We start from the raw sequence: 26,125 nt of genomic DNA on the forward strand, positions 1-26,125 counted from the left end.
CGCCATCTTGGAGCAGGAACTCGAGGACGCCCAGAACCGCTCGCGTAGAAACAAATTACGGGTGCTGGGCGTCCCGGAGGCGCGAGAAGGGAAAGATACTATCGCATTCTTACAAATGCTCCTCCCGAAGCTCCTAAATATTGAATTCAAATTTGATTTGGAAATAGATCGGGCTCACCGATCGCCGACCCACGTGATCGATGTGCACGCCAAATATCCAAGGCCCATTATCGCCCGACTACTGAGGTACTCTCAAGTTATGGATATCATGCGCCATGCTAAACTGCATCACCCTCTTAAGTTTGAGGGCCACAGTATACTCATCGTGCCTGACTTATAAATCTAAGCAGACAGCTAAAAGATGAAAGCAGCTCCTGGAATACAGGCCTAAGCTGAAGCTCATTGGAGCGAAATATGGCATGTTTTATCCTGCCACTCTGAGGGTCACGGTAAATAACACCACGAAGAATTTCCATCACCCCCATGAGCTGGCTGATTTCCTGGAGGCGCAAGCACCATCTACTATCGATGCCACATGACATTTCAAGCTATGTTCTGGTATCTGCTTATTGCTGCCTGTCTGGTGTTAATATTATGTTTAACTACAGTTTTTGCATGCATAAGAGTTCCTCATGCATATTGGCTTACTTGACAATTTTCTATATCTTCTGCCAAGTTATATGACACCTCTCTCCTCAGTTGAGTAGTTCCGTATAGACCATACTCTCACTTCACCGAGGGTTCCACCTTAGAGTTCTTGGTCTGCGTTGAGCTAGCCACTATCTGTCTTTGTGGCCTCACTATCCCTATAATTTGTTATGTTCCTCTGTTTGTTTGTTTCTTCTTAGTACTTTATTTCGAGACAGATCCTTACATGTTCACCTGTTGCATAAGTACACTATTAATTATTTTTTCATTTTCTTATAATATAATTAGTGTTTTTTATACTAAGCTGATCCTCTTTCCTTTCTGGTACTGGTTCTCTCAGGTTGCTTTTTTTCTATTTCAGGTTTTGTGAGATTAACAATTATGTTTGCCATCACATCTCTAATATCTGCATAGAGTTGACTCATTTTCCCTGGTGTGACTGTGGTTCATCTGATCCTTTGCCTTTTGCTTATAATGGGTTATATGTATTTTTGTCCCTGCCTTCCATTTTCATCTCTATGCTATTGTCACGCCTATGACCATGACACATTTCTTTAATAACTGACTATGAAATGCACTCTGATGTTTTCTCCAATATGCCTATATTGCTATTATCCTCTCTGAATTGACATGTCATTAACTTTATGTTCACTGAATGTAAAGGGGTTTAATAATCCGGTAAAACAACAAAAAATAAGGGATTATGTTTCTCGAATGCAGCCTGATATTACTCTATTACAGGAAACTCATTTGAATAATGCAGATTCGGCTAAATTGACTTTTCCCTGGGCTCTACCTATTTTATATTCTCCAGCTGTGGAAAAAAAAATGGGGTTCTGCTGATAATAAAGCGCAAAGACTTTACCTTGCTTTCTCATTCCACTGATACAGAAGGCAGATGGATCATTGCACACTTAAAGATAAATGGTATGTCTATTATGTGCCTTAATGTATATGCCCCAAATGTTGATATGCCTAATTTTTTTGATGATTTAGCTGAACAACTAGCTGCTTCCTCTGGGGAACATTTCATACTAGGGGGTGATTTTAACCTTATATTAGACCCTGCGTGTGACCGTCAGTCTCACACCCGATATAATATATCCCGCTCATAGCACAAATTGCATGGCCTCATTTCACAATTTGATTTAATGGAACCATGGCGGGTTATGCACCCTGGGGACCGGAAGTTCACTTACTACTCGCCTCCGCACTCAACCTATTCACGCATAGACTATTTTTTAATCAGTTCTGCTTTATCTACTTATCTCTCCGCTACCACCATTAGGGAAATTGCTGTTTCAGATCACGCTGCAATTCTTTTGTACTTTACTAATATATCCCAGACTATCCCAATCAAGCAATGGAGATTTAATAATTCCCTACTACATGACAATGATTTCCTAGTACATATCTCTGCAGCTATTTCTGAATTCTTTACTATTAATAGTCCATCCTCCACTAATTGGATTAACTTATGGGACTCCTTTAAGGTGTATATTAGGGGCGCAATAATATCAAAGGCAGCGTTTTTGAAGCGTGAACGATTGAAAATAACTGAAGAATTAGAACAAAAGATCAAACTAAATGAAGAATATCATGTGGCCCATCCGCAAGATTTCTCTGCATTATTACGATTGAGCCCTTAAGGTAGAATATAACTTACTTCTAAGTACAATGGCTTCTAACTCTTTATTGCTCAAAAATGCCTCATATTACGCAGAAAATAATCGCTGTGGACACCAACTGGCGCAATACTTGAAAGGGAAGCAATCCAAAACTTATGTTGCGGCCCTTACTACTGAGGCCAACCACACTATAACTAAATCCGAAGAAATTATTTCTCAGTTTCACACCTTTTACTCTGCTGAAAATTGTGACTTAGATGCTACAATTAAATTCCTGAATTCTATCCCTCACACACCGATCTCGACATCTGCCTGTCAGGAACTTTCCTTAAACATCACACGTGAAGAAATTGAATTAGCTATTAGCCAACTAGCTAAACACAAAGCTCCCGGCCCTGACGGATTAATGGCGGAATTCTACCGGATATTTCTCCCCCAATTAATTACTCATATTCACTCCTTTTTTGATTCCATTATCCAATCTGGTCATATTTCAGGAACCTTTACAGAAGCCACCATAATAGTACTTCCTAAGCCAGGTAAATCTCTGCTATTAGTGACAAATTATAGACCACTTTCCCTAATCAATACGGATGCTAAGATCTTCGCCAAAATTATAGCTAATAGACTCATGCTTAGTTTACAATCTATAATATCCCCAGACCAAACGGGGTTTATGCCGGGACATCTCTCCAGTGATAACACCAGATTACTGACAGATGTTATTTGCATGGCCAGGGATTTACCGGAACCTTTGTTACTAATGGGACTAGATGCTGAATAAGCCTTCGATCGTATCGAATGGAATTACATATTTCAGGTTTTACACTGGTTCGGCTTTCCCTCTTACTTCATTTCATTGATTAAACTTCTGTATTCTGCCCCCACTACTAAATTGTACATTAACGATCTCTACTCTGCCCCTTTCCACCCTTCTAGAGGCACCAGGCAAGGCTGTCCGTTGTCCCCCCTATTGTTCAATCTGGCTCTCGAACCCCTACTAATAGCAATTCGTAACAATCCTAATATAAGTGGACTTCGTACATCAACTGCTCATGTCAAATTATCCGCAATTGCTGATGATGTCCTACTCTACGCTACCCCATCATCTATCCCTCACATACTAACTTTGATCTCCTCCTATTCGACTATATCTGGCTACAAACTTAATCAAACTAAAACCGAGATTATGCCACTCAATTGCCCTGACATTAAAGCAGATATCGATAATTATGGTTTTGTATGTCAAACTCAAATATTTGGGTATACTCTTTGGTACATCCATTGAGAATACTTTAGATCAGTGTTTTTCAACCGCTGTTCCGCGGCACACTAGTGTGCCACGAGATGTTGCCTGGTGTGCCGCAGGGCCGCCATCAGGGCAGTACTACCAGTCCTGCATTCAGGGGCCCGGAGCTGACAGGGGGCCCGAGGCAGGGGCGCCAGTAGCTCGCCAAGGCAAAGTGAGTCGATCACCCAGGACTCACTTTGTCTTGGCGATCTAATCTATCGAGCCGATAAGTCTTCTTCTCCCCGACGTCAATTCTGCAGTCGGAGAGGAAGTTCGGGCCAGCCAATCGCTGCCTGGCTGGGAGGAACTTCCTCTCCGATTGCAGAATTGACGTCAGGGAGAGCATGCGTCGGCGTCGGCTTTGGGGCCTGTTATCCATTGGTGGGTCCTGTTCCCCGATGGCAGCGGCAGTGGCAGTGGCTTGGGGAACGGCAGGGAGAAAGAAAGAAAGGGGGCAGGCAGGGAAACAGAAGGAAAGAAGAGAAAAAGAAAGAAAGGTCAGGGAGAGAGGAAGAAAAAGTTGGGGGAGGGAATGAGGTGTGGAGGAGAGAAAGCATACAGGCTGATAGAAGGGAAGAAAGATTGGATGCACAGTCAGAAGAAGAAAGTGCAACCAGAAATCACCAGACAAGGTAGGAAAAATGATTTTATTTTAAATTTAGCAAAGTGGAGGCAGTATTACCACAGTTTTCAAAGGAATTTGCCCAAATAACTTAATAGTTAACTGGGTAAATTCCCAGAGATGAAAACTTCCCTTCACTTGCTATGCACAGTTCTGAATTTATATCTGCTGTCTATATTTTACAATATGGTCACCTTTTACTAAACCGCAATAGTGGTTTTTAGCGCAGGGAGCCTATGAGCGTCAAGAGCAGCGCTGGGCATTCAGCGCAGCTCCCTGCGCTAAAAACTGCTATTGTGGTTTAACAAAAAGGATGGAGGGTATATTTGTCTATTTTTGTATGCTATAAAAACCAAATACAGAGAGAGACTGAGAGCTGTTGACGAAGAGCTACGTGTGTGTCTTTCTTCGATTCCAGCCAGAATATCAGCTTTGTGTTCAGCCAAACAGGCCCAGGTTTCGCACTGAATAAAGTATTTTATAATTTTTCACTATTCTGTTTACTTAATATTTCATAATAAAGTAATTATAAAATACTTTCTTTGTGTTTATTTGATTCCTATTCAAGAGAATTACTTTATATATAGTCAATATAGGCACAGAGTTAAATTTTTTAACATTTTCTAATGGTGGTGTGCCTCGTGATTTTTTTCATGAAACAAGTGTGCCTTTGCCCAAAAAAGGTTGAAAAACACTGCTTTAGATTACAACTTAGAACATTTACTATCCAAAATTAAAACTCTCACTTCTCAGTGGTCCCCTTTAAAACTCACTTGGTGGGGCCGCTTAGACACCATTAAGATGATGATTATACCGATTATCAATTACACTTTATCTATGATTCCTTGCCTACTTCCGAAGCAACACTATAAAAAATTAGAAAGCCTATTGGTTTCTTTTCTTTGGAATGAAAAAACCCCTCGAATTAGTATCCGGAAACTCAAATGTACTAAACAAAACGGGGGAGTAAATTTTCCTAGTATTTATGATTACCATCTGGCCTTCCTTCTGAGACAGGGTATGCGATAGTATGACTCTACTCAAGTTGATAATACCCCACTATGGGTGGCCTTGGAATCGCTGAATGACCCCTTATTTCTAAAACATGCATGGCCCCTTGGCATATGTTCACCACCCAGTGATACACTCTACACTCACTGCCATTAGAAATTTTGATAATTTAACTGAGACTAAATGGACCACGACTCTATCTGCTCCACTATGGAACAACCCCAATATTAAGATACAGAATGCAATGATATCTTGGAAGATATGGCAGAAACAGGGAATATGGTGCATCTCACATTTATATGATGGCATATTATGGTATTCTATGAGGATATACATAGAAAATTTGACTTACCACCTTCTCAATTTTTTCGATGGCTTCAATTAACCCATTGTATCAAAAAGGCTATGTCCATGTTTACTTATACTTCCAAATTGCCTTTTTATGTAATGTATTGTGACACAATTGCAGCTTCAGGTAAAGAAGCATCTAAATGGTATAAACTAATTCAACACTATAAATACTTACTGGACTTACCTAATAGGGAAGTATGGCATAGAGAACTCTCCATCACTGTAGAGGATGGCGAATGGTCAAATATATGGTTATCAGCAAATAAAGCACTACATTCCTCCTCTATGCTTCAATCTGCTTACTTTTTGCTAAATAGGGCGTATTGGACTCCATGTAGATTAGCTAAACTTGACACATCTAAGTCTAAGCTGTGCTGGTCCTGTAAGTTACATGAAGGTACCTTACAACATATGATATTCGACTGTCCATTGCTCCATTCTTATTGGTCCCTCGTATGGTCGGATATGTGTAGAATACTCCAAATGAAGGAGAAATTCACGTATACTTTGCTTATTGTTGGTTCTCCTGAACATTGCCATACATCTGTTGATCCTAAGAATCTATTACTGCGAGCACTTTTGTTGCTGGCTCTTAGGATCATCTTCTCCAATTGGAAGAACTTCGTCGCAATATCACACGCAGCATGGTGGTCGAATTTAAATGTTATTGTCAAATATGAATCTCTTTACGCACAAAAGATGGGCTCTTTACGCCAGTTTCATGCAATCTGGGAACCGATTCTACAATATTGCTCAAAAACTGATCAACAATGATGGACTTTCTATGGACATATATTATTCTATACTGATCTTCTTAACGGCACATTAGGCACATTATCCCTAATATTGATTAATCTCATCTTTTCAGTTACTTTCTGTTATGATATATGTTTTTTCAATTACTATATATTGGATCTGTCTCATGTTCACATTACAAATGTACAGACACTGGTTAATTGTCTGAAGTTTATCCTGTTGATATTTTTCTGTTTGTATTGTTTTCTACCTAAAACAATAAAAAATTTTTGAACTCTAAAATTAGCTAACATATCAAGGGATCCCCACAGGTAGACTGACATCCCCCCATTGTACAATGGAGGACAAAAACACTTCCCTGTATTCCTGGCCCTGCCCGTCTCCGGACTAGGGAAATGCAGTACTAACAGGTCCACACTCACTTTGTCCTCAAGGACGTTTCAGACACTCTCAAACACACAAAACACAACAGATTTCAGTTCAGTTACTCAAACAGAAGATAACAGTTCCTAGAATCCTTCCCCACGACTTCAGCGACAGATCAAGTAGCTTATTAGGCAGGAGATGAGAGACAGGATAGGGATGATCAATTCCCACTTACCAGATGGTGGCCACTCCAGGACAGAATTAAACTGATACAGATTCTTGTACTTTAGACTGAGACTAGATAAGTCAGTTGAAGTGGTTAAACGTCCTGAGGTCTGCCAACCCCCCAAAAGGAAGGCAGCTGGCTAAGCAGACACGTCAGCCGTAGGACCAGAAACAAGTGACCAATTGAGTAACCAGTGGTCAAGAGACCTTCAAGTCCCTGTTCAGAAGCCAAATGAAAGGTCACTTCGACACACAAAGTCAGAGGCGTGAAGAAAGTACAAGAAATTTATTACGGTATACCGGACTCTAGTGCAGTTAATAGCCTGCCTACTAGAGTGTCAGAAACAGAAAATACACGGACTTTTATGCCTTTTTTGCAAATTAATATATGCAAAAACTACAATTTTCATTTGTTACTTCTATAACTTTTCTACAATTATTATTGGTCCTAAGCTCACACTAGCAGGTCACTTATCTAACTCTTACAGTTCTAAATGTTAAATGTACAGAAGGGCAGGGTACATCATGGCTCAAACTCTTATCTATTCAGCTTACAATGTGGTAAGGTAGGGACATACATTTTAGGCAGATGAAGTCAATAGATTGTACACTTTCTTCAGCTATGTAGACCAGAGCAATATTTTAAACAACAGTTAATCATTTCATGACCCTACACTAATTAGGCTTGTTTAGTTTTCCAATAGGTATACTGATGTTCTATGCCTACTGCAGTGTTTTTGAGGGAGGTCTTGGATGCACTGGGGACCATGGATTTCCTTTTTGCTCTCCACCCCCTCCTCCTGCCTGCATAAAAAAATCATCTGCTGCTCTATCTCCTCCTCCCCCCCCCCCCCCATGCAGGTCCAGAAACAGATTTGGAAAGGAAAAAACATGGCCAACTGATTAGAAAAGATCACTGTTCATACCTATACTGAAGAAAGGTGACGCCAAGGACTGTAACAACTACTGAACAATTGCATTAATTCTACACACCAGCAAAATATTACTGAAAATAATACAATGAAGGCTACAAGAGCAAGAACTACCCAAAGTTCAGGCTGGTTTCAGAAAAGGTTGAGGGACAAGAGACATTACTGCCAATGTTAGATGGATGCTGGAGAAGAGCAAAGAATACCAAAAGCCCCTATACGTTTGCTTCATTGACTACAGCAAAGCTGTTTAGATCATGATAAACAATGGAGAACTCTAAAACAAATGGGAATATCTAAACACATAACACAGAGCTCTAAGAAAATCAAGAAGCTGATGCGAGAACAATATGGCAGTAGTGATTAGTTTCCAATAAAACGTGACATCAGGCAAGGATACATCTTGTGACCTTTAGGGTGAAGCCATCTTCAGAAAAGCAAATTTAGAAGAATAGAACATTGGTTTCAAAGTTGGTGGCCAAAATTCACCCCAGAACGGGAAATTTGCATGCCTACTACCTATTTTATAGGTAGTAGATACACACTGTATCTGCTGAGAAAAGTCAAAGCCTAAAGGCATAACAAGGATTAGAACTGAACATAAACAAGACAAAGATCATGAACACAGAAAATGATGAAGATTTTGAGTTTGAAGGAGATGGAAATCCTTTACAGCATCTATTCTATCTCCTGCGCTCTTTTGTAAACAAAGAAGCAACTATCAGGGTAGAAATACTCTACAGAATAGCACTTGGTTGCTCTTTAATGAAGGCTTTCGACAAAGTATTCAAGGGCAAGAAGGTAACACTCCAAACGAAGATCAGACTTGTCCATGCATTCATTTTCTCAGTGGTAGGTTATGGATGCAAAAGCTGGACATTATGGAAACATGATAGAAAGAAGATTGACTCATTGGAACTTTGGCTGGAGAAGGATTTTAGGTATGCCGTTGGCTGCGAAGAGATCAAACTGGCTATGTCACTCGAAGCCCAAATGATGAAATTATGACTGTCTTATTCTGGTCATACCATCAGAAGAGAAAGCTCATTGGAGACGGAAATCATGTTTGGGAAGATCAAAGGAACCAGGCGAAGAGGGCAACCTGCAATCAGATGGCTGGACATGTTGAAAACAAGCATGGGGATGACACTAGAGGATCTTACTGGACTAGCATAAAACCGATTTCTCTTTAGATCTGTAATTCATCAAGTTGCTAATGGCATCCAACAACAAGAGCGATCTATGGTCCCTAGGATATGTATATCATCCACAAAGGTAAAATAAATTAGATCCAATGATTGAATTGGTATACATAGAATACAGGTAATTTTAAGCAGGGGGGGGAGTAGCCTGGTGGTTAGAGCAACAGACTGAATGCCAGGAAAGTCCAAGTTTAAAACTTACTGAATCTCCTTGTGACCTTGTATACGTTACTTAGGCTGGCTATTATCAAGCTGTGCTAGAGGTTTATAGTGCAGGCTGGTACAATAAATGCTCTGGCACTCATATAATTCCTTTGAATTCCAGAACACTTACCTCACTGGCCCATGCTAAAATCCTTTAGCACAGCTTGATAAAAGAGGGGGTTAATCCTCTATTACCTCAAGTGCAAGTTTAGCTTTTAAGCCCTGTGGGAATAGGGAAATATCTAATTTAACTTGCATTAAATTATTACTACAGGTATGAACTAAATCCACAGCCACAGCTGTCCATTTACCTCTGTTTTATGTTTGTATGACTTTTCAAACTACCCCACCAATATGCTCTTTAGAGGCAGAAGCAATCTGTGCCTCCTTTAATAACTCTGAATCAGCTGTATGCTAAGATTCCATACTTTATCATACATCTTTAAGAATAATATCATGCCATGGACAAAGGGGGAGTGGCCAAGATGGCGGCACTGAGCAGGCATTTGTAATCTTGCTCTTATTGATTTTCTTGGCGTCTTTCTCGTCTCACATTATGCCTCATAAACAAAAAGGTAGTGTGAGGGTGGTTCCTCCCACAATGCTCTCACAACCACCAGTTCGACAAACAATTGAGCGATTCCTCACTGGAGTTTGTCCTGGGAACGGGGAGTCGGTCCCTGCTGTGAGAGAGGGTAGAGAAGGCCCAATCCTGAGGGGCATGAGACATCTTTATTGCCCCCGACATCAGTTGCGCCTCCCTGCCTGGCGTTGGCCGCTGCTGAAAGAGTAGAATCTCAGGCTGCCAGAGTTGCAGCGGGAGTTCTTACACATGGAGGCCCTAAAGCGGATGAGCTTCCACTGAAAGAAATTACATCAGTGGAGTTATTCTCCTCCAGAGAGGTGATGCTCAAGGTAATTTGGAAAATTTTACAGAAATTGGACACTGTAATATTGAAGACATCTGGAGAGGTACTTTCTCTTGGAGGGAAAATAAATGAAATTTCTAGATCTGTGGATCAAAGTAACATTGAGACAAAAAATTCAGTAACTCAAGTTCAAACTAAAGTTCAGTCTCTTGCAGTTAAAGATAATATGATATTACATAGAAAGATTGAGAATATAGAAAATTATAACCAAAGACTAAGGGCTCCTTTTACGAAGGTGTGCTAGTGTTTTTAGCACGTGTTAACCCCCACGCTACATGGAAAATACTAACGCAAGCTCTATGGAGGCGTTAGCGTGTGGCGCGCACTAAAACCGCTAGCACACCTTTGTAAAAGGAGCCCTAAATGTACGGATCATGAATTTTCCCGAAATACCTGGAATTTCTCTGTTTGACATGTTTAAAATTTATTTGATAGAGATTCTCAAATATTCTGCTGAATTTATTCCACTGGTGAATAAAGAAATCCAGGATGTAATGGAAGAGAATAATGCCTAATCTGCTCAAATGGATCTTAATAATATTTCAGCTATATTAGAAGAATCTATTATAGACTCTTCTGGAAATGGAGAGGGAGGGAATGCTGCTGCTGCTGCACAGGGAAGTGGGGGGAGGAAATGCTGCTGCTGCACAGGGAAATGGAGGGGGAGGGAATGCTGCTGCACAGAGAAGTGGGGTGGGGGGAGAGAAATGCTGCTGCTGCTGCTGCACAGGGAAATGGAGGAGGAGGGAATGCTGCTGCTGCTGCACAGGGAAGTGGGGGGAGGGAAATGCTGCTGCACAGGGAAGTGGGGAGAGAGGGAAAGGGGGCCAGGGAGCAATCTTGGTTTGCTTTGGGGGTGGAGACAGAAGGGGGCCATGGAGAAAGACAAAGAAAGGCAGGCAGGCAGGGGGCCACAGAGAGAGACAGAAAGACAGGCAGGCAGTGCACGAGAATGAAAGACAGCAGGCAGGGAGAGAGACAAAGAAAGACAGACAGACAGGGGGCCGGGAGCAATCTTGGTTTGCTTTGGGGGTGGAGACAAAAGGGGGCCATGGAGAAAGACAAAGAAAGGCAGGCAGGCAAGGGGCCACGGAGAGAGACAGAAAGACAGGCAGGCAGTGCACGAGAATGAAAGACAGCAGGCAGGGAGAGAGACAAAGAAAGACAGACAGACAGGGGGCCGGGGAGAGAGACAGAAAGAAAGACAGACAAACAAAGGGGGCCAGGCAGACAGACAGACAGAAAGAAAGACAGACAAACAAAGGGGGCCAGGCAGATAGACAGACAGAAAGACAGACACACAGAAAGCAAGACAGACAAAGGGGGCCAGGGAGAGAGAAAGACCGACAGACAGGGGGCAGGGAGAGAGACAGACAGAAAGAAAGACAGGCAGACTGCGGGAAGGAGAGAGAGAGAAAGATAGACAGACAGCGGGAGGGAGACAGAAAGAAAGGAAGAAAAAGACATGGGCAGGGAGAGAGACAGAAAGACAGACAATGGGAGGGAGAGAGACAGAAAGAAAAACAACGGGAGGGAGACAGACAGACAGAAAGAAAGAAAGACAGACAGTGGGAGGGAGAGAGAGAGAGAACGAAAGAAAGAAAGAAAGATAGCAGGAGGGAGAGAGACAGAAAGAAAGGAAGAAAGAGACAGGGGCAGGGCGAGAGACAGAAACACAAAGAGGGCCAGGGAGACAGACAGACAGATAGCGGGAGGGAGAGAGACAGAAAGAAAGGAAGAAAGGGACAGGGGCATGGAGAGAGACAGAAAGAAAGACAGACATATATTCTAGCACCCGTTAATGTAACGGGCTTAAACACTAATTAAGTAATAAACTTATCGAACAAAGTGGTCTTAATTAATTTCTGAAAACTGCAATAGGCTAACATAGCTTGCTGAATACATTTACCTAACCAAGATTGTTGCCTACCAGCTTGAAATGCTAGGGTCCTATCTAAGAAGGTCTTATATCTACACCCATTAATTTTTTGGATAAGCAAATAAGTAGAAGTTTCTAATTTCTCTTGATGGTCTATGCAACACAAAACGAGGAAAAAGGTAAGCTGGAGACAATCCCGATATCAGCTTAAAGCAGATACATGAAAATTTAAATAATACTCTTGCCTCCAAAGGCAGAGAACACATAGCAGCTAACACCACAGTGTTGTGAATGCTGTTAATGTGCAATAAGTGTATTGTTAACAGTTAACACAGATATTTTGCAGTTATTGCAAGCAAAGTCAGAATTAGGGGGATGCAAATAGGGTAGTTGCCTGGGCCTCAAGACTCTAGGGGGCCCCCATGAATTGGCATATCCACCCTCTTGAAGGACCTGCACCTCAGCGCGGCTGCTGGTCCACCCCCTCCAAAATATTTATTCTGGAGCAGAGTCGGCAGTCAAGCTAAAGTACAGGAAGGTCCCACAATGACTGAATCTGCCGGCTCTGCTCCGGAAGAAGTGACGTCGGAGGGGATAGACCGGCAGCTACAGTCATCGCGGGACCTTGCTGCATGACATTGGTTTGGAGGGAGAGAGAAAAGAGCATAGAAGGGTGGTAGAGGGAGAGAAAGGGGGCAGGGTGGTATGGAAGTGTGGTGAAGGAAGATAAATTTTTAAGTACCTTCTTACTTCTCATTTATAATCTTAATGTATATTTTCTTCAAACCGCTTAGAACCTAACGGATGTAGCGGTATATAAGAAATAAATTACATTACAAATAAATTACATTACATAAAGGGGGCAGATGCTGATGGAATTGGTGTGCAGGGAAAGGGGAGAGAGACATAAAGGGGAATGATACTGGATGGAATTGGGTTGGAGGGAAAGAAAGGGGGCAGATGCTGATGGAAGTGGGGAGGGGGGGAGGGAAAGGAGAGAATAAAATGCCAGACCATGGGGGTGTGGGGGAAATGGAAAGGGAAGAACAGGAAAAGAGAGAGATGCCAGACTATTGGAGGTCCTGCTGTCATGTGAAACTAAATATGTCCAAGACTGAGCTGCTCCTCTTTCCTCCTAAACCCTCTGCTCCTCCTTTCTCCATCACTGTAAATAATACTGTCATTGTTCCAGTCTCCTCTGCTCGCAACCTTGTAGGGGTCTTCGATTCTGACATCTCATTTTCTATGTACATCCACCAAGCTGCTAAGGCCTGTTGCTTCTATCTCTTTAATATCACCAAAATTCATCCCTTCTTCTCTGAGCACACTACCCGGACCCTTGTCCAAGCTTTTGTAACCTCACGCTAAGATTACTACAATCTACTCCTAACTGGTATCCCTCAGTGTCACCTCTCCCCCTTGCAATCTGTGCAAAACTCTGCTACGCTCATGTCCTTAAGTCACTTCACTGGCTCCCTATCTGTTATCGCATACAGTTCAAAATCTTATTGCTGTGTTCATTCTAATGCATCTCAATATCTCTTCTCGCTTCTCTCTCCTTATACACCTCCCAGAGAACTCCGTTCCTCAGATAATTCACTCTTAGCGTTACCCTTCTCCTCAACTGCCAATTCCAGACTTCGTTCCTTTCATCTTGCTGCCCCCTATGCCTGGAATAAATTATCTGAGTTTGTCCGTCAAGCTCTTTCTCTTGTTTAAAAGCAGACTGAAAACCCACCTTTTTGATAAAGCTTTCAGTCCCTAACATTACTCCTCTGCTCTTCAACCCAGCCAGCTGATTAACCATTCCCCTTAACTGTTTCCATGACATCCTGTTTGTCTGTCTTGTCTGTTTAGATTTTAAGGTCTTTCGAGCTTTTTTCTTACTCTTTGTAACACTGTGCAGCGCTGCGTGCATCTGGTGCTAGACACTGACCCGCGCAAACAAATTAGCCATCTGCGCAGCCGCCGGAGTAAGAACAAGTCAGTTCCCACGCAGGCGGCTAAATACAACTTCAGAAACCCCACCATATGAAAGTGCATGGCCTCCAGGAGCTGTTTATTAAGGGGGTGGCACTTCATTTATACTGCGGTGCTGGGGAGGAAGTGAGTTTTTCTAATGCTGCCAGCATCTGAGTGGGAATGTTGACAGATTTGCATAGTGTTTGTTTTCTTAAATGCTGCTAAAACTAGGGCAGTAGTTTAGGGATGCCTAGTGGAGAGGGTAGTAGTCTTGCTGTACCATTGGGAGGGGAGAGGGGGAGGGGGAAAGGGAAGATGCATCACCCCCTCTCTCTTCCTCATGAGAATTGATGGCAGCCATTCAGGCAGTAACGTGGGACCAGGCAGGCATGCGAAAAGCTCACGCCTGCCTTGTTCGCCGCTCTGCTTCTCGCTACTGCAGCCATCCAGTGAGGGAAGCGCCAGAATTAAAATCAGGTTCGGTGGGCCTTGCCTGTCTGCCACTAGGCATGCCTGCCCAGTGCCCTGCCCCTACCTGCCTGCCAGCCGCTAAGCCTGCATGCCCTATCACTGCCTACCACTAGACCACCAGTGGGGGGACAGGGTACAGAGCCTGCAGGGAGGGGGAACAGGGTGCAGAGCCTGGCAGGGAGAATTTAGTTCAGAATGTTTTTTTTTCTTGTTTTCCTCCTATGAACATAAGAAATGCCGCTGCTGGGTCAGACCAGTGGTCCATCATGCCCAGCAGTCTGCTCACGCGGCGGCCCTTTTGGTCAAAGACCAGCGCACTAACTGAGACTAGCCCTACCAGCGTACGTCCTTGTTCAGTGGGAACTTGTCTAACCTTGTCTTGAATCCCTGGAGGGTGTTTTCCCCTATGACAGCCTCCGGGACAGTGTTCCAATTTTCCGCCACTCTCTGGGTGCAGAAGAACTTCCTTAAGTTTGTACAGAATCTATCCCCTTTCAACTTTAAAGAGTGCCCTCTCGTTCTCCCAACCTTGGAGAGGGTGAACAACCTGTCCTTATCTACTAAGTCTATCCCCTTCAGTACCTTGAATGTTTCGATCATGTCCCCTCTCAATCTCCTCTGTTCAAGAGAGAAGAGGCCCAGTTTCTCTAAAGTTTCGCTGTACGACAGCTCCTTCAACCCCTTAAGCATCTTAGTCGCTCTTCTCTGGACCCTCTCGAGTAGTACCGTGTCCTTCCTCATGTACAGCGACCAGTGCTGTACGCAGTACTCCAGGTGAGGGCGCACCATGGCCCGGTACAGTAGCATGATAACCTTCTCTGATCTGTTCGTGATACCCTTCTATATCATTCCTAGCATTCTGTTCGCCCTTTTCGCCGCCGCCACACATTGCGTAGATGGCTTCATCGACTTGTCGATCAGAACTCCCAAGTCCCTTTCCTGGGAGGTCTCTCCAAGTACCGCCCCAGACATCCTGTACTCGTGCTTGAGATTTTTGTTACCGACATGCATCACTTTATACTTATCCACATTGAACCTCATCTGCCATGTCGATGCCCATTCCTTGAGCCTGATTATGTCACGTTGTAGATCTTCGCAATCCCCCTGCATCTTCACTACTCTGAATAAGTTCATGTCGTCTGCAAATTTAATCACCTCGCTCGTCATACCTATGTCCAGATCGTTTATAAAGATGTTGAAGAGTATGGGTCCAGGCACCGAGCCCTGCGGCACCCCACTCTAAATCTAGGGTGCGTCATATGGTCAGGTGCGTCTTATGGAGTGAAAAATACGGTAGCTAGTGCATGTTCAAGGCCAGCTAGCTCCCACCCTTTCTTGTTTTGGAGGGGGCAAGAATTGGCAGGCCTTGATTATGCACAGATGCTCAAGGCCCTGTACCAGCTAAGTGTGATTCGACCCTCGCGAGAACTGATTGTAACCATTCAAAAAGCGGGACGGGCCCAGGCAGCAGTGCAGAAAGCACACTTCTGCCAGCGCATACACCACTGGACCACCAGGCTTATGAGGCATTTTAAAAGATACTATGGGGAAGATTGCATGCAATTGCTGCTGCCGGAGTAGTAAGGAGGAACTTGGGGATGGGGAAGAGCAGGTGGAGAGGAAATAAAGGGACTGTATTGGAGCATAATACATGTCAAGATCCAGTTTCCTGTTCCAAGTTGGGCTACTTATTCCAAGATGGTGACTGCATATTTTCAATACATCAATGGGAAATCAGGTCGGCTACGCATGGGTGCTGCAGGCAGGAAAAGAAGACAAGACTCTTTGTTCGAGCTGCCTCCAACCTCTGCTGTTATCTGGAATCGAACGAAGGGGAGAGTGCATTTTTGGATACAGAAGGTATTAACTTGGGAGAGAGGATGGAGGAAGGGAGGGAAAGAGATGCTGAGGTGGGGGAGGGAGTGCGTTTTTGGACACAAGGCATGAACTTGGGAGAGATGATGGAGGAAGGGAGGGAAAGAGATGCTGAGGTGGGGGAGGGAGTGCGTTTTTGGACACAAGGCATGAACTTGGGAGTGAGAATGGAGGAAGGAAGGGAAAGAGACGCTGAGGTGGGGGAGGGAGTGCATTTTTGGACACAAGGCATGAACTTGGGAGAGAGGATGGAGGAAGGGAGGGAAAGAGATGTTGAGGTGGGGAGGGAGTGCGTTTTTGGACACAAGGCATGAACTTGGGAGAGAGGATGGAGGAAGGGAGGGAAAGAGATGCTGAGGTGGGGGAGGGAGTGCGTGTTTGGACACAAGGCATGAACTTGGGAGAGAGGAAGGAAGGGAAAGAGATGCTGAAGTGGGGGAGGAAATAAAAAGAGAGAATTAGGCATGGGTGTGTCAGTGAGAAAGAAAGAGATGGTTGTGTACACGGAGAATGGAAGAAAGTTGAATTTTTGGTCATAGGGAGGGAGTGAGGAACAAATGAGAGGGAAAAATATTGTGGTGGAAAGGGAACAGTGGGACAGATTGAAATGGATGCAAGAGGGAGGAATGTTGGACATAGTGGTGAAGGGAATGGAGGGAGAGATGTGGCATGGTGCTGGAGAGGGGTGAAAGATGAGAAAGGGATAAATGCTGGACCATGGTAGGAAGAACCAAAGGACAGCAACAGAAGAATTTACAGAAGATGGGAAAGTGGAAAAAAGAAACTGGGACCAACTTTATGGAAAAATAAGTCTCCAGACAGCAAAGGTAAAAAACAGAATTTATTGACTAAAATATGTTAGCTTTGGGAAATGTATATAGCAGATGTCTTTGTATTGTGTTCAAAAGAAAAGGAAATGCATTTCTGGTTTTATTTCTACATTGTTGAAGTACTTGCTGACCCTTGGTGTGACTGGTGGGGATCCCCAAGCACCGCCAGCAGAGGACCTCCTCTAGAGACAGTCAGAACTCCCCTCCACCAAGCACAGCAGTTGCTGGCAACATCCATGAGCCACTGAGGTGCCAGCATCTGTGACTCAGGGATGCTACTGCTGCCTGCCAAACTTGGCAAAAGGGACCCCCCGGCCAACTGCAAAGGAAGTCCTCAGCTGACAGCTTGGGGGTTCTCATCAGCTGGAGACTCTGGTAGAAATTCATTTACAAAGTATGTATTCTTCCCAATTAATATTTCCAAATTAATAAAGTGTCTTTGCTTATTTGTAAATGAGTCTCTACCAGAGCCTTTAATTCAGTAGCATAATTAAATGAAATAACTATTTCTGAAGTTTCTAGGGATGGGCGGGGATGGAGGGGATTCCTCATGGGGATGGGTGGGGACGGAGGGATTCCTCATGGGGATGGGTGGGATTTCTGTCCCTGCGCAACTCTCTACTGCAGAGACAAAGTAAAGACCAACACACAGTCCCCCCCATGTTCACTGACCCATTTGCACCCCCACAGAGTTCAGAATAAAAATGTACATACCTGCGTCCGGAACATCAGCACCTGGTATAGGAAAGCCTAATAAAGCTGCATAGAGGTGGCTTAAGTAGTCTGGGCTAATGATCCATACAGAGGAGGACCCAGGCATATGAGCCACTCTAACCACTACATTCATGGTGAAAAATGTGAGCCCACCAAAACCCCCAAAACCCTACTGTACTACCATATAAGTGCCACCTGCTGCCATAAGGGGTATTGGGGGTTGTAGTCAGGTGGGTAAAATGGGTTTTGAGGGGCTCACCATAACCTTTAAGGGAGTTCTGGTGAGATGTTTATGTGGCATCCTTTTTGTGAAGTTCACAGCAGTGCCCTGTAAGGTGCCCCTCTGTTCTGTTGCCATGTCTAAGTGGCCCATCCATCACAATTCTGGCCCCTCCCATGTCCAAAAGGTCTTGTTCAGGGTGCTTGGGACTTGGATGAATTTTTGGTCGAGAATGTGGTATAAAGATAGCCTTAGTGGCGGTCTGGACAATAAAATGCCTGGACGTACAGATAGACGATTTAAAAAATAATAATTTTTAGATGTACTTTTCGAGAATGGGCATTCTGTTGCTAGCGCCCTACATCCAAATCGGACTTAGACATTTTTTTTTATTATGCCCCTCCATGTGTATGCAATCAATTTGTGCATGCTATATTTTTTATTTGAAGAACTGCACTATAGATTTATAGTGTTAACTTTTGTGCAAGCAAGGTTATATATATGTAGATAGGAAAAGGATATATCCTCTACATCCCTTTCTTTAGACTCACACTTGTCAACGAGTCTCAGTATATTAACCAACCCTCAGAGGTACCACCTTGATACTCAAAATGTTTCACTGTATCCGGCTTCACGCACCATATCTTCACCAGGCCATTCTATATAAATATTCTTACTTTTCAAATGTTTTGGCAATCAATTTTTTTATATATATAATTATATTAAAAGTACTTAGCTTTTAATCTTTTAGTGGTCAACTTGTAGGGACATTCGTCCCAACATGTTTCACCCAGCGGGTTTTTTCAAGGCTTATATCCCTAAACCTCTGAGAGTCGGTTAATACTGAGACTCGTTGACAAGTGTGAGTCTAAAGAAAGGGATGTAGAGGATATATCCTTTTCCTATCTACATATGCTATATTTTTTAGGCACACTAACAATTGTTTACCTCAAGAAACAGCCCTGTGGAATTGTACGAAGAGGTGCTGAAAAGTTCGCAGCCCAACCAACCAACTTCCTAAATTCTGAGCGTTATTTCGCCACTGTAGAAACGAAATTCTATGTTATGACATTGTTTCAGATCATTGATTGAACCATATCCACCTCATTCTCTTCTTGGTTGGGCTGAGAACTTTTCACCACCTAAACTAAACTAAACTAAACCTTAGGTTTGTATACCGCGCCATCTCCACAAGCGTAGAGCTCGGCACGGTTTACAGGGTTAGATTGAAAAGGAGCTACAATGAAGGGTTATAGGAAAGGAGCTAGGAAGATAAAGAGGGACAGGGTATCAAAGAGCGGGAGGTGTTAGATTTTGAAAAGAGCCAAGTTTTCAGGTGTTTGCGGAAGGATTGGAGGAAGCTTGAAATTCTGAGCGGGGATGTGAGGTTGTTCCAGAGTTCTGTGGTTCTAAAGAGGAGGGATGTTCCTAGTTTTCCTACGCGGGATATACCTTTTGCAGAGGGGAATGATAGTTTCAGTTTTTGGGAGGATCTAGTGGAATTAGGATTAGAGGAGTTCCAGAAGAGTTTCAAGTTTAAAGTTTATTAAAATTTTTGATTAATCGCTTAGTCTTACTTCAAAGCGATGAACATACTTAAAAAAACAATTAAACGTACAATATATTAAAAAGTAATACATTATTTAAACATAAACATTGAAATAAACTAGACTATATACAAACTTAACAAAACAAAAACAAAGAGGTAAAGGGGATAACGGGAGGGAGGATGCCATGTAGGATCTTGAAAGCTAAACAGGCACATTTAAAGAGGACTCTGGAGTGAACTGGGAGCCAGTGAAGTTTGGACAGGAGTGGGGAGACATGGTCGAACTTGCCTTTAGCGAAAATAAGCTTGGCCGCGGCGTTCTGGATTAGCTGAAGTCTATGGAGTTTCATAATGTGAAGACTTTCAGTCTCTGGTAACCAGAGCTGAGATTGTGATGCCATAATGCCTCATTCCACCAATAAGAGCCATCCTCATCAGTGATGTCACAAGGGCTTAATTGTCCTTTACTTGGCACACTTTTATTACATACCAGGGAGTACTGAAAAGTTCTCAGCCCAACCAACAAACTTCCTAAATTCTGAGTGTTATTTTGCCACTGTAGCTGAAAAGAGTGTTACTTTATTTCATTAAGGGCTCCTTTTACGAAGCCGCGTTAGCGGCTTTAGCGCACGTGACTTTTAATCACGCACTAACCCGCACGCTAGCTGAAAAACTACCGCCTGCTCAAGAGGAGGCGATAGAGGCTAGCGCATCCGGCGGTTTAGCACGTGCTATTACGCTCGTTAAACCGCTAACGCGGCTTCGAAAAGGAGCCCTAAGTGCCAATTTGCAGAAATTAAATTCTATGTTTTTGACTATGTTTCAGATCATTGATTGAACCACATCCAGGTCATTCTTTTCTTGGCTGGGCTGAGAACTTTTCTCCATCCCTCGAAGATAGAGGGTCCAATTCAACACACTTCTCAACTCCAGTGCACACAAGCTCTGCCTCTATTATCCTCAAGGGCCAGGCAAACCAGTGCTTCACACATGCAATAAATTACTTTAGAAAGAGACAGAGAGAAAACTCCATTGCAAAGAAACAGGGAAAGAGTACAGAGAAAGAGGCAAGGGAGGTGCCTTCCTCAAGGGATTCTGACACAGAATACTCTTATGGCACGCTGGAGAAAAAAAAAATCACATAAAGGTGCACTTATGAATTTTGTTTCACGACGCTTCGAAAGCGCGCCTGTATGTGATTTTTTTTTCTCCAGCGCACCATAAGAGTACTCTGTGTCAGAATCCCCTGAGGAAGGCGTTGTTTGAAACGCCAAAACTTGGATCCTTGTTGAGACCATTAGCTTGAATAAAGATAGCTCTTTTGGCTGACAGGACGCCTCCCTTACCTCTTTCTCTGTACTGTTTGTGTTTTGAGGTGAGGACCTTCTCCTTTCCTGTGCTGAAGAAACAGGGAAGCCACTGCTTGCCCTGGATCAGTAACATGGAATGTTGCTACTCTTTGGGTTTATGCCAGGTACTGGTGACCTGGATTGACCATCATGAGGATGGGCTATTCTTATGCTCTTATGAATCAATTATAGAAATACAGCTACAAATGAAAATGGAAAAAAAAAACCCCACCCCAATTAGTATTAATCTAAGATAAAGAAACTGGGCTAAAATGACGGGCAATCCTCTCAAAGGAAATAGCATAGCACTTTTCCTTTTAAAATAAAATGAGTACTGTACATACTGCATCTCACATTTTTGGCACTCAGACTCATAATTCTTTTGCAAAACAATGCAAGAACACAAGTTGCAACTAGCTGAACACTGCTAGTGGGCTTCAGATCAGCCTGACTTTTGGTGTTTTCCACTCCATAAAAACAGAAATCATCTGTAACTCATTTCAAGTGCATTTCTGAATTAGTGTCAGGAATTCAATGGTGCTCACAGGGAAAGCCCCAATGTCCTGTTCTAGTCTCAGACCATTCAGTACAACAGTCTCCTTACTCACCAGAGCACCTCGGATGATCAGATTTCCGACTCCTATGGACACTTTTCTTTTCAGATGACAAATGGGACAGGCAGTGCTAAACTGAGATTTCAAGGTACTTTAGAGACTGTTGAAATCTGAGCTCTATGTTTCCTCCTCCTGTTCTACTCCTCCTCTCAGACTTTCTGGCAATGTACAACTCACTTGGGGTGAAGATCGCAAAGAAGAGGATTTCAAGAGATTAATTGGTTCCTACAGAGACTGAAGTGAACTATGTACATTTCTGAGATCTTGAAACTATTAGTTTAGGGGAGAAACTGTACAAAAAAAACCAAACAAACACGCAATGGGCTGCAATGAAAGAGCGAAGGAAGTCAGAAAGTGAACCAAAACCCTAATGAAGCAATTTCAACACATTTTGGAATGACCTGAAGTCTCCTATTAATGGGAAAAAATTCCTCACAGTTGTAAATTTATGCAAAGCTGTGATGCTATTTCTGAAGGACTTTTTCTTTATATCGGGGTCCTCTAAATATATCATACTAACTTGAGCTATAAAAGATTATACGGAAAGGACCCACAAAAATAGATTTATTAAAATCTCATATCATAACGCGCTTAATTAATTAATTCAATTTTCTATACCATTCTCTCAGGGAAGCTCCAAACAGTTTACAAGAATTTAGTCAAGTGCTCAAGCATTTTTCCCTATCTGTCCCAGTAGGCTCACAATCTATCTAATTTGAGAGTATTTTTAATTGTTTAACCAGTTCCTCACAAAACTGTTCTGCTTTAATAATGTGTTTTCATCTTCTAAATCAGTTGTTCTCATGTCACTCTTCAAGGACCACCTTCCAGAATCTGGACAAGGTATTTTTCTACCCTAAGTAACATTTGAAAACTCTGCTCTGCTTCCTGAAAGCAGGCAGCACACAATTATAATACTTGTATAATATGTTAAATAACACCCATTGTCCTCCAGCTGAATGCCTCTCTTGCTCAATCCTTGTACCTGCTCTTTCAGTCTGCCAAGATATCCACACTCAGACACATTTGCATGTATTGGTTCCAATGAATGCAAATATATGTAATGTAATGTAATTTATTTCTTATATACCGCTATATCCTTTAGGTTCTAAGCGGTTTGAAGAAAATATACATTAAGATTATAAATGAGAAGTAAGAAGGTACTTAAAAAATTCCCTTACTGTCCCGAAGGCTCACAATCTAACTAAAGTACCTGGAAATTAATAAAGAAGAGAAAATATATCTCATACATATTCTTTATGGATTTCCTAAATTCAAAGTAACCAGGGGGACTAGGTAAAATGCAGACCTCACAGACCCTATGGACTTGGTGGATCTTAACTGCACACCCTTAAAAATGTGCTCACCTCAGGGGTGAGTGGGATCCATGAGGTCCACGGGAGTTAAAACGAGGATCTCTGTGGTGTCCACGAGGTCTATGTTTTACCCCTCTCAAACCCAACCACAAAGAGAAAAGAAATCAGCAAGTACTGGACTTCATGAAACTAAAAGTGCATGGCCTTAAAAAGAAAGCGGCTGTAGTTGGGGGATCCCCAGGGATCCTCATTTTTTATCTCCCGCGGATCTCACAGATCTCATTCACTCTACGGATCTTTGTTTTAACTCCTATGGACCTTACAGATCCTACTGGAGAGGGTAAGATGAGGATACACGGAGTAAGCGAGACATGTGAGGTCCGCAGGTTATCTTTGAACAAGCAGGCAGCATATTCTCACAGATGGATGACATGCTAAAGTGTACTGTCACTTTAGAAAGCTTTGAGACTGCGCATGCACAAGTGCCTTCCCACCCAACACTGGCTTACAAGGTCATCAGTTTTCATTTTCTGCGAAGTGATGACGCATCTGGACTTTGTCCAGTCAAGTTTGCCTTCCGCCTTCATTTTTTACTTTTTTCATTATCTTCTTAGTTGTTTTTTCTCTTTTAAAAACTTTTCTTTTCTAATCCCAAAATTCCTTATGTTCATCATTGGGGCCTATAGGCAATTTTGAAGCCTTTGCCCCTACCGACGATGTTGATGACTTTTTGGCCTTCTCATTACTTGACTCGTGGTACTCTATACTTTTCCTTACCTGCTGGAGCTATTCCCATTGTTCCAGGACTATATATGAAAAGAACAAAACATCAACTTACCAACAAACATTTTTGGTTTGGTTTCTTCATATATTTCTTTATAGAAAACATTAGGTCTGGAGTCAGGTACCCAGAAGATTAGACTTCTATGCAGTACTGAATTCTATTGATACCATGGAGATCGACATTGCCATCAATATCAATATCAGCATCACAGGCATTTCAAGCATCGAGTCACTTGATGTAAGCCTCTCATTGATGCTATCGTTACTTGATGCAGGCTCTTATTTCTGAAGAAGACCTCTTCTTGGGGTTACCAACACTTTGACAATCTGCTGCATCTACGGTACCAGCTTCATAAGATATGGTACCAGTATATCCATTTCACCATATGTAGTACTAACTGTATCCCAGAAAATTGGTCTTTTCTGTGGTACAGATTCCTTTCAGTACCAGTGAACATTGAAGCTGGCATCAACATTGTTCTCAAGCATCATCTTCATACTTAACATGAGAAGCCTCAAAAAGTGTTGCAGGCATCCATAGCATTGAGTCACCAGCTTCATGGCATATGGTACTGGTGCATCCATGGGCTAGCCATGCAATTGCAATGAAATTGGTCTCGATGCCCTCTCTCTACTCGGTACCAGCCCAGCTTAATTAGCTTCAGAGGCTGTACCGTATGGTACCATTTTATCCTTGTCTGTGCTATTTTAACTCTTTCGAATCTTGGTAACAATTCTAATTTTTATATTCGGTACCATTGCTATTCCTGTGACTCAAAACCTCCAATTCCTGTGACTCAAAACCTTCCACTGTCTCCCTCAGAATTAGCCTATCCTCAGCACTCACTGTGGAACTAGTCATCAATCAGTACTAGTCATCAATCTGTCATAAAAGCATAAGAACTTAAGAAATGCCAGCGGTCCATCGTGCCCAGAAGTCTGCTCACGCGGCAGCCCTTAGGTCCTTAGTGTCCTATTTGAGTCTAGCCTTACCTGTGTATGTTCTGGTCCAGCAGGAACTTATCAAACCTTTTTTTGAATCCCTGAAGGGTGCTTTCCCCTATAATAGCCTCTGGAAGAGCGTTCCAGATTTCTACCACTCTCTGGGTGAAGAAGAACTTCCTTACATTTGCATGGAATCTATCCCATTTTAACTTTAAAGAGTGCCCTCTCGTTCTCTTCACCTTGGAGAGGGTGAACAATCTCTCTTTCTCTACTAAGTCAATTCCCTTCAATATCTTGAATGTTTTGATCATGTCCCCTCTCAGTCTCCTCTTTTCAAGGGAGAAAAGGCCCAATTTCTCTAGCCTCTCATTGTACGGCAACTCCCCCAGCCCCTTAACCATTTTTGTTGCTCTTCTCTGGACCCTTTCGAGTAGCACTACGTCCTTTTTCATGTACGGCAACCAGTATTGGATGCAATATTCCAGGTGGGGGCATACCATGGCCCGGTATAATGGCATGATAACCTTTTCAGATCTGTTCATGATCCACTTCTTAATCATTCCTAGCATTCTGTTGACCTTTTTCGCCACCGCCTCGCATTGCGCAGACAGTTTCATTGACATGTCTACAAGTACTCCCAAGTCTCTTTCCTGGGGGCTCTCTCAGAGTATAGCACTGGACATCCTGTATTCGTGCTAGTCATCAATCTGTCATCAACCAGTACTTCCAGTACCAAGGTCCCCATTTCTCAATGCATATGGAGCGTTTTGTTCCAGATCATCCACACAGTCTCCACTTTGAATACTGGACTCCTTTCTGGTGGTCCTCCGCCACACATGCTTGCATTAATAGCACTATTGAGAATAATCAGAGGTTTAGATAGGTTCCTAAAGGATAAGGAGATTGAGGGGTACAGATAGAAGCAGAGGTAGGTTATAGAAATGGTCAGGAACCACTTCACAGGTCATAGACCTGATTGGCCGCTGCGGGAGCGGACCGCTGGGCGCGATGGACCTCTGATCTGACCCAGTGGAGGCAACTTCTTATGTTCTTATGACCCACTATGGATGTTCGCCTCTTCTACCTATCATGAACAGACTTCTAAATCAGAGCGTTTCATCATGGGTGTAGAGCCTATTAAGCATGGAATGTCTCTTCTATTTCTTACTCCCAGACCCATTCCATAGATGACTCTATCAGGGGTGTAGAACTTGTTACAGATGGATCACCCTCTTCTACCAATCACAATAACTCTATTTCACCATATCAGAATACTGAATGGAGGGATCAACTCTGGATGAAGAACCTGTAAAGTTTGGATCGCCTCCTCTATTTTTCATAAACTTGAACATTTGCCTGTCTTCTGCTGGCAACTCTTTTTTTTACCACAGGGATCCACTATGGGTGTAAAGCCTTTAAAGTTTGTAAAGCCTTCTGTTGTTCTATTAGTTCCACA

General features: G+C 42.8%; 1 protein-coding gene across 3 annotated transcripts in view; it reads right to left on the bottom strand.

Moving 5' to 3' along the window:
- Nucleotides 1–21,699, bottom strand: part of LOC117363972 (sodium- and chloride-dependent betaine transporter-like) — a 208,580-nt gene extending 186,881 nt beyond the window's left edge. For all 3 annotated transcript variants that reach the window (XM_033952635.1, XM_033952636.1, XM_033952634.1), the window contains exon 1: nt 21,620–21,699. The gene's annotated coding sequence lies outside the window, so the exon portion shown is untranslated. The remainder of the gene's footprint in view (nt 1–21,619) is intronic.
- Between the last annotated feature and the right edge of the window lie 4,426 nt (nt 21,700–26,125).

Source organism: Geotrypetes seraphini, chromosome 7 (genome assembly GCF_902459505.1).
Source record: "Geotrypetes seraphini chromosome 7, aGeoSer1.1, whole genome shotgun sequence".
NCBI lineage: Eukaryota > Metazoa > Chordata > Amphibia > Gymnophiona > Dermophiidae > Geotrypetes > Geotrypetes seraphini.